The sequence below is a fragment of the Rhineura floridana genome, chromosome 1 (assembly GCF_030035675.1).
Source record: "Rhineura floridana isolate rRhiFlo1 chromosome 1, rRhiFlo1.hap2, whole genome shotgun sequence".
Classification (NCBI taxonomy): Eukaryota; Metazoa; Chordata; class Lepidosauria; order Squamata; family Rhineuridae; genus Rhineura; species Rhineura floridana.
In genome coordinates, this window is record NC_084480.1 from 103,709,810 (window position 1) to 103,717,519 (window position 7,710).

Here is a 7,710-nt window from a genome sequence, read left to right on the forward strand (position 1 = left end):
TATATGTTTGTATCCAATACTGATGCATAGAGTTTCACTCCTGCAATGGGACTTCCCCTTCCTCCCCTCTCCTCATGTCCCCCAAATTTGATCGAGAGGGTCCCCAACCCTCTGGAGCAAATTTTGAGGGTGTGCAGGGGGCTGCAGGGGAGAGAAAAGGAGAGGGATGTTTCATTGTGCAGGCAGAAGTCTATTGCACAAGTAGAATGATAGCATTGGATACCATCCATAGAAACCTATGAACGATCACTTACAAATCTCAGTTCAGTTCACTACTGTGAAGATGCAACAAAATACTGAATCTCAATGACTTGGGAATATAGCACAGTATCTTATCACATGGCCACAGAATGTGCCAATGATACAATGCAGATTAGATGAATCATAAAAGAAAATATCTCTTGCAGGTTGATCAACCAAACATACTACTTTTCTTGGTGAAAATACTGCAATAGAATGGCATGAAGGCAATATATATACCTCAGGTAAGTGTGCTCAGGATTAGAGTCTAATATTTTTTAGACTATAATTGATCCATCTAAAGTCCTCTCTTCAATATAAAATTAAGCTAACAGCCATAAAATAGAAGCATGAGAAATGAACACAGCTACAGGTTTATTCCCCCCCCTCCCATGCTGACATTATCTTTTTGAGAGCCTCTCTCATGCTACCTGAGAGCATGCATGAATGAACAGGGCAGAACAGAGAAATTAACTTTAAAAACCCAATATACATTTTACATTCAGTTTTCAGATTAAGGAAATGCAAAAACCAGCTTAAATGTCAGACATTAAAATGGTCCAATTGTGTATTTGTAAATTGTCATATGTTTCAATTGTGTGTGATTGGAGCACTGCATCATATTCACAGAATCTCAGAATAAGCCTAATTAATACTGATTAGGGCAGATTGCAAGGCAAGGATCTTGCATTGAAATGCCAGGTCACTCATAGTCCCCCTCCTATATTTAATTTACACAAAGCACTTACACAGTTTGTCCCTAATTGTATAATTCTTACTCAACAAGGAGTTATTAATATCCAAACAGTACACACATTTTGTACAACTCCATGAGTCCTTGATTTCACTCTTTGTGATGCTCTTGTTTATTGTTTAGTGCATTTCTTTGCACTCTCAGTCTAGCTCACTATGAGTTCTATATAATTATTGATAGTTATACCACTATTACAATTGGCACAATTCACCTTAAATGCCATCATAATGGGTCTCCTGAATAGACAGGGTAATGAATTAAGAAAACACCATGGGCTATGAAAGGGATACTTCACTATATTGCATTGGTACATTGCAATATATATATATATACTTCACTATATTGCATTGGTACATTGGTAAATCTCATTCAATTATTACTTCAGTATTTATTCCTGTGTGTTCCCTTTGTCTTCAGCTATGAAATCAGACATCCATCAGTTTGATAGAAGCCAAGGCTCATTTCCTATTAACACACTTGCATTCACTGTAAAAAGGGGGGAGGGACTTCTCTTTCCAACACCCCATTATTACAAATATATTGAAAATGGCTGTTGCTGGTACAGTATATTCATAGCATTAATTTTACACTTCCCCTAGGGACAAATAGAATATTTCATTTGATCGCCACAAGTTTCCAAATATATTTGGCTTAAAAAAGGGTTATGCTTTATAATGTGAGATATCACACTGTAAATTAACATTTCCTTCCCTACAGTTTCTTGGCCTTCCTTTGGAAATAGGAATATATTTCAATAGTATTACTTAATTTTAAATGGAAAAAAATCCAGTACTGTTTACATTGACATGGATAATTCAAAAGTAAGCTTTGTACGTTTGAGCCATATGCTTGTGGCTAGAAATATTTTGAATGCCAAACTTTTACTCCAGTCATTGCATATTAGCACTTTTATTTCTTACACTATTCCAAATCAATTTTCCAAAATGGTTTATATCTAATAGAATATAATGTTTAAAATTCAGAAAGGGTTTGCACATATGACCAGGGTAGAATTGCTATTAATAAAAGTGTTTTAAAATGTGGCTAAATAAAGAATTGTTCCTATATTTATTTTTACTACCTGAAGTATAGCCCTTCTGTATGTTATTTTTTAAAAAGATAATAAGTAAAATCATCATTATCAGGAAAAAATACAAATCTATGGAAAGATTCACAAAAAGATGACAGCATTTTCGATTTTAGACTTGATTTCTATAATGTTAACTGGAAAGGTATCAGTTTGTGTTACATGAAACTGAGTTATCCAAAATATTAATGGCAGTATCCTCTAGATTTGCTAAACATTGCAGCAAAGCTAGCTTGTATTTTATTTTCAGTGAAGGCCTTTCTGTTTACAGTTTGTTTAACAAACCTGGTTATATATCTTGATGCAATAATTCTGCCACATGTAAACGGTGCTCTTAAAAGTCAGTGGTTCCCTGCATCTTTTTCATGGTACTAAACACTGCTCACATCAATCAGAAATGAGCTTCATTGGTCACCAACTCAAATAAAAGTATCTATTCTGGCTCTTTCAGCTTGATGATGTATGCACTGATGATGTATGCATTCAAAGATATTGCACCAAATCAATTAAGAATAAAAACATTATCCCTTAGGATGACATTCAAAATTAATCATCATCATGTTTCAGTAACACATGATTAGTGATCATTAAAGGAAAATGTTATGTTAATAAGATTATGAAATTACCTGCATTCCTCTTGTCAGACTGAGGACAAATTTTTGAGTGATGCCGATTGGGTTTTCTACGTTCTTTCATAGATCCATGAAACTTCCTGATTTGTTGATATGGGGAGGGAGAACAATTCTACATTCTAGTGGGTAAATCTGCGGCTAAAGAAACATATATCCAGCATTTCTTGAATGCCTGATTTGTGAAGTTGAGATAGAATAGGCTGCTGCTAAAAGGTACAGTATTGCAAATCCTTTGCAACATATTATCTAAATACACCTTTATCAAAAACAAATGACTAATTGTGGACATGTATCAGTGATAAGTCACGGTTAGGAGATCATCAGCTGCAGTTTTCAAAACCTTGTGTGTTCTCTATAATTTTGGTTACAGAAACAGCAACACAGTACAAAGAAATGTCAAAATGCTCAACATTTTAAGTATTCCAAAGGCCAAGACCAAATCAAGCTTTTGTGTGAGGAAAATCACAATCTAGATGTCTGTGTGGCTACACGAACATTGGATTTTAAATCTGGATGACCCACTGCTTTTATAAGTATGCATTTTAATGTATTCAAAGGGGATTATATTTCTTTTAAATGTAAGAATCCTTCAGTATCTTTTGATTTTCCGGCTCAAATGGACATTTTTAACTCTTGCATATGAATTCTTTAGAGGAGCAACATCATCAAGTTATTTCTTCTGTCAGCTCTTCCCCTCTGAACCACCAACAATTCTGTGAGCCATAGATTTCTAAATCTCAAACTAAAGAGAAGAGTTGAAGAGGGCAAGACTACTACCTAAGCGCCTGCAGAAGTTTAGATTAAACCAGATAAAAGGTGCACTTCTAGGATTACTTTGTATCTTGACACTAGCTGAGAATTCTCAAAATATTGGAATCATCCTCTTGAATCACAGGAAAACATCTCCTGTGACATTTGTTGCACAAGACTTGAAAGAATCACCTCAATATAGATAACCTGTTCTGGGATCTGAAACAACACCGCAACCCAGCAAAGAACTATGGTCCTGTAAATTTAAGGCAGGGATTCAGCCTCCCTCATGTTTTTAAAATCAGACCCCTCCCCTCCCCATGCTTCAAATATGGCTGGGGCACATCAACAATTCATTGCTGTTGCCCTTTCCCCTAGTATGGGGCTAAATCACTGAGTTGACCTGAAGTTTGAAATTCATCCAAGCACAAGGTGTGGGGTGCGGGAGGGAGAGCAGAAAAATATTTGTGGGATCTACTCAGTATAGAGGCGGCTGTAAAAACTATGTGCACATTTTTTAAAAAACGCAGCTAGAAATGACAGAGACCTTCACTGCCTCCTCTACTATTAACAGCGTGTTCAGCCTTGTAAGGTTAACTTGGTTTGATTTTGCTGAATGCCAATTATATATTGATTCCTCTTTCCTCTTCCCCTTCAGGGACAAAATTGAAAACGCGGTGCGATTAATATCCATTAACAAACAACTCCAGTCCCAAATCGAACGAATCACTGCTGCCGGAGTCTAGTTCTCCTCTAGGATTGGTCGTTGGAGGCTCTGCTTCTCTGAATGAACCCGGGGCGTTTGGGCAATTTTTTAAAGTTCATTTCTCATCACAGACCCAGCAGAGTGAGATGTCAAAAGGAAAGACATTTCGAGTCCAACTCTTGTCTGAACAACGTTCGTGTAGCCATATGCCAACCATCTTTCCTCGCAAATAAGTCTCACCAAATTCAGTGGGCCTAATAAACGTATTGACTTGGGCGGAGCTATTGACAACAGTGGGGCTTGCTTCCGAGTAGACATGCATAGGATCTGGCTGCGCGATGCGGGCTTGGTTTGCCGCTTTAACCCATTAAAAGTCGGACGTTGGGGAGCCTATCATGTGTACTAATTCTTTTGATTTATTCCGTTTCTGTTGCTTGCCAACGCTATGGCTTCCTTTTATTGCTCTTCCGTGATGACAAAGGTCCGCTACTCATACATGCAAACACCCAGATTTATTTAGGAACTGAAGTAGACTGGAGATAGCCTCGTAGGCGCGGTGGTTAGACTCAGCCAACGGTAATCTACCACTGTCAATGTGACTGCCTAATTTTGTGTAAATCGCAGGGCCAGACCGCAGCCTTCCCAGCGCTGGGGGCGGATACAGCCCTGATGGTCTGTTTTGAAGAAGTAAAAGTCTTGTCGCACCTTGAAGCCTTAATAGGCTTAATAGGCACAAGCTTTGGTACACCGGAGGCCACTTGATCAGACGCAACTGATGAAATTAACCCTCTCATTCTAAACACGCCGAAGAATACATGCGTTAGACCTTACGGTGCTACAAGAGGCCTTGGTGTTTTCCATCCAACCTACGTATAGGCTTGCTTCCTGTTGCAAAATAAGGGCGAACGGACTGGAGTCAAGGTCAGTCTGCCCGGCAACTAAAACAGAAGTCGTATTTACCGTGTATGGATCAGATTCTCTTCCGCCACCCCGTAGATTTCCAAGCAGATTGATACTTATTCTGTTCTTTTGCTTGATTTGGGGGGAAGGGGCAAACGAGCCACGAGCGAAGGCACCTACTTGGCAGGGACCAAAAGAGCAGCTCTTGGTTAGCTCCTCCATGGCTGCCCGATCTGAAATGCAGGCCTAGAAATCTTGAGGATTTACTTCTAAGCAAATGCGTTTGGGATGGGATCTTCTTTGCCGGTGATGTTGCAGCCGTGTGTCTCCCCCACTGACTTGTTGCCGGGTTTGAAGCTGGCGGGTGAGGGGGAGGTCGCGGAGGTGCCAGGGAAGTGGCGGGGGTGATTGTTTTCCTAGACTGTAGAGGCCCTCGCCCTGCCCCAATTTCACCCCCAGTCAAAACAACATGTTTAAGACCACTAACAGGAGGAATTCGCGCCACGTCCTAGTAACGCGTAGGTTCTTTTGATTGGCTCTCTGCCCTTTAGTTCCCCTCCCCCGCCCTCAGCCGAACTTTAAGCTTCTGTGTACATAGAAACGGGCCTCGGAAGGAGAAAGTGGTCGAGACGAAGTAACATCAGCGAGATTCTAGAGTTCACTCATTTGAGAAGACAAATGAGATAAGGCGATGTTGTTAGTCAGTCTGGACAAACGCGATTAGATAGAGGTAGGTAGATCCGATAATCTGAAACTAAAATAACTAAAACGCTCATCTTCAGTGCCTCTTCATTCCACTGATTTCAAAGGAACCAGCTCTAAGAGCAATCGTGCAGCCCCATAGGCTGGTCGAGAGGTAAATTTACCGCTGGTGAGAGGTAAATTTACCGCTGGTCGAGAGGTAAATGCCGCTGAATTCTTGGGACTTCCTTCCTTCTGGTAACGGTAAGGGCTGCCAAACATATTTTACTGAGTAAAGGGGAGGTGATCTACACATCCAAGAATGCTCACTGGAGTTTTGGAATGGATTTCAGAATGAGATGCGAGTTTCGCATCCTATGGAAGATAACACGGAAGAACTCGGAAAACCTGTGCGCTTGATAGAGGCAAATTTGATTGCATGTATCCAGGGAGAGCACACCCCAGCCTACTTGGAAATAACTCGCACTGAGTTTAATGGGTCTTACATCCGCGTAAATGTGGACTGAACCAATTTGCTGCTTAGGAAACAGCCGGTATTGTGAAGTAGCACATTGCGGATGGAAAGGAAGACAGGCAGACACAAACGAAGGGTGGTCAACACCATAATTTTTCGGTGGGAAAGGACTAAAGCTCAACTTTTATATGTATTTTCCCAGCGAATATTTCGGTGAAAAGCGCGGTCCGTTTGTGGTTATCTGTGGAGGAAAAGGATGTGCTAGGTACAAATTTATTTTCAGACCGATTCTATATGCAACATCCCAGATGAAAGTGTTTTTCCCGCAGGGTGTTAAAGAGACGTCTCGGCGAGCTGTGTGTGTGTGATGTCCTATAATAAGACCTAATAAAACTTTCTGAAAGAAAAGCGCTTAGAAAGTCTGGATAGCTTTCGCTGAGTAATCTCTGCCTGTCAAGCGCTGGAGGCGGGGTCCTGCCCTGGTCCCTGGACTTGTTGTCTCAGCCGAAAAGAAGTGGGTCAGTGGAGCACATGACAAGCCCCGACTCCACCACTGAAACATACAAAAGAGACAGAGGCAGACGGACAGACAAAGCCAGATTCACAGCTTTAGGAGAAAACCAAACTGTTGGATTTAAAACCAGGTTCTTTCAGCTAGCACAGTGGGCAGTTGTTGGTCAAGCTGACATGGACCTTATTCACAATCAAGCCAGCAACACATCCTAATCCCCGTCTTTATGTACTCTGGTAGCAACTGGGATAATGGACGGTGCACCATCCCGATACCGATCCTTGATTACTCGGAAGTAAGCAGTACTGGTTTTAATAGGGTTTGCTTCCAAGTAAAAATGCCTAGGAGGATTGCTTTAATCATGGTTAGTCTAGAAAAGGCATGTTCATCTACCCACACGATCATATAGGCCCTCTACTACCAGCAATGCCCTTCAAAGGTTTATACTACAGGGACAAACAGAGCCTCCTCTAGCCAAGGAGGCTGGGAGGCTGCAGAGCTTACGGGCTCCTGAATCAGTCAGATGGTGCTGAATAAGATGGGGCTTTCGCTAGAACCAGGAACGGGCCGTGTCTTTCATTTTGGCTGCTCATTCCCGTCTTGACGTTTAGTGATTCACTTGGTTGTCCACTGTTCATGCTTGCCAACTACTTCATGCTTCTGATTAAGCAAGATCTTGTCACCAAAGCTCCCCCCCACCACACACACGCACGCACGCACGCACGCAGCGACCCCATCCATGTCTATTCGGAAGCCTTTGAATGCCCACGTTTACAGCCACGCAAATCCGAAGCAATAGTTGACCGTGTTTTTTACTGGAATTTTAATAGTTTTTATTGTACTTTTTTTCTTTTCTTGTAAACCACTTTGATGTTTTTAAATGAAATAGCGATATACAAATATATTTATAAATAAATATTGATGCAGAAAGGATTCCCACTAATATCAAAGGAACTTGTTCTCAAGTAAGTGTG

The 7,710-nt window shown here is 40.9% G+C and overlaps 1 long non-coding RNA gene across 2 annotated transcripts; it reads left to right on the top strand.

Moving 5' to 3' along the window:
• Positions 1-407: 407 nt before the first annotated feature.
• LOC133385249 (uncharacterized) lies at positions 408-7,368 on the top strand. 2 transcript variants are annotated; one of them, XR_009762833.1, is made up of 4 exons: positions 408-485; positions 2,780-2,926; positions 3,084-3,246; positions 4,122-7,368. It is a non-coding gene; the product is annotated as an uncharacterized LOC133385249 (long non-coding RNA). The 2 variants fall into 2 exon arrangements; XR_009762834.1 differs by lacking the exon at positions 408-485 and adding an exon at positions 1,500-1,553.
• Positions 7,369-7,710: the final 342 nt, after the last annotated feature.